Source organism: Colobus angolensis, unplaced genomic scaffold (genome assembly GCF_000951035.1).
Source record: "Colobus angolensis palliatus isolate OR3802 unplaced genomic scaffold, Cang.pa_1.0 Scaffold254, whole genome shotgun sequence".
NCBI classification, from domain to species: Eukaryota; Metazoa; Chordata; class Mammalia; order Primates; family Cercopithecidae; genus Colobus; species Colobus angolensis.
The window spans coordinates 1,169,699-1,171,271 of record NW_012115755.1 but is presented as its reverse complement, the minus strand read 5'-3'; the positions used below and the strand labels follow the sequence as shown (position 1 = coordinate 1,171,271).

At 34.6% G+C, this 1,573-nt stretch overlaps 1 protein-coding gene across 1 annotated transcript in view; it reads right to left on the bottom strand.

Annotated features, from left to right (window-relative positions):
• Positions 1–1,573, bottom strand: part of FAF2 (Fas associated factor family member 2) — a 63,094-nt gene that overhangs the window by 12,831 nt on the left and 48,690 nt on the right. The window lies entirely within an intron of this gene.

Below are 1,573 nucleotides of genomic sequence, written 5' to 3'. Positions count from 1 at the left end.
TCGATCTCCTGACCTCGTGATCCGCCCGTCTCGGCCTCCCAAAGTGCTGGGATTACAGGCTTGAGCCACCGCGCCCGGCCTCCCCTAATTCTAACAAATGTAACACAGTACTGTTATTATGAAGGGATCATCAACATCATATTTTACAAGTAAATACCATTTTGGGTTACTGCATTTTTGTACTGATCTCATAAAACCAAAACACACACAGAAACATCCATATACACATTGTAGCAGATCTGAAAATGTAGTTTTCAGAGTGATTCAGAGATTCCCTAATCAAAGATAAAACACTATATAACATTTGGCATAGCTCCTATTTTCTCTCCAACAAATTTCTGTTTTCTCTTAGCCAAAATATTTAGCCAGGCAAAATAGTTGAACAGATAAAACATTCTTGCTTTATACTTTCTTTAAAAGTTAAGACAAAATTTACATGCAATGAAATGCACAGATCTTAATGTACAATTCAATGAATTTTGATAAATGTAACCACATAATCACCACTCCAATCAAGAAAGAACATTTCAGTTACCTCAGAAAGTTTCCTCTTCTATACATTTTTTTACACAGTTAAAATAACACTATATTTATAGGGTTTTGATCTTGCATTTTTCTTTTTTTTTGGAGACAGGGTGTTGCTCTGTCACCCAGGCTAGAGTGCAGTGGTGCGATCATGACTCACTGCAGCCTCAATCTCCTAGGCTAAAGCAATCCTGCCACCTCAGCTTACAGGCATGTGCCACCACGCCTAGCTAATTTTTGTATTTTTTGTAGAGATGGGGTTTCACCATGTTGCCCGGGCTGACCTCAAACTCCTGAGTTCAAGCGATCTTACCTCAGCCTCCCGAAGTGCTGGGATTACAGGTATGAGCCAACATGCCTGGCCTGATTCTGCATTTTTCTAATATGTAACAAGCATGTCCCCATGTTATTAAAAGCTTTCCATAAATTTAAGTTTGTTTAACTTTCTTGAGGGCAAGTTGGCATTACAAATCAAAAGTCTTAAACATATACTTATATTATCTCACCCAGAAACTGTACTTTCAGGAATTTAAATTTTAATCTAAGGAAACCATCACAAATTGCAAAAAATTATCTCCATGTATGCTATTTTTAATAGCAACAAACAGAAAGTAATCCAAAAATCCAAAGAGAGTGGCCTGGTTAAATTATGATATATTTAGATAATAGAATGTCATACAGTAATTTTTAAAACGTGGCAGAATATTTAATGACGAGGGAAAAGGCTGTGATATATTCTTACATGAAGGGTTGTAAAAAAGTATTATCCCAATTTTACAAATAAATGTGTACATATAGAGGGGTGTGTGTTATGTGTAAAATTAAAAAAATATATAACAATGTTCAAGTGGTGGTAGGATTATCAGTGATTTTAAATTTCTTCCTTGTGCCTTTTTGTGGTTTTAGGATTTCCTATAATTAATGTACATAACTTATGTAATGGAGAGGAATTATAGCCATTCCACTTTTTTTTTTTACATCAAAGTTCTTTATATTGTATTCGGCTATTCTAAATACCACAATGTACATTCTTTTTTTTTTTTTTTTT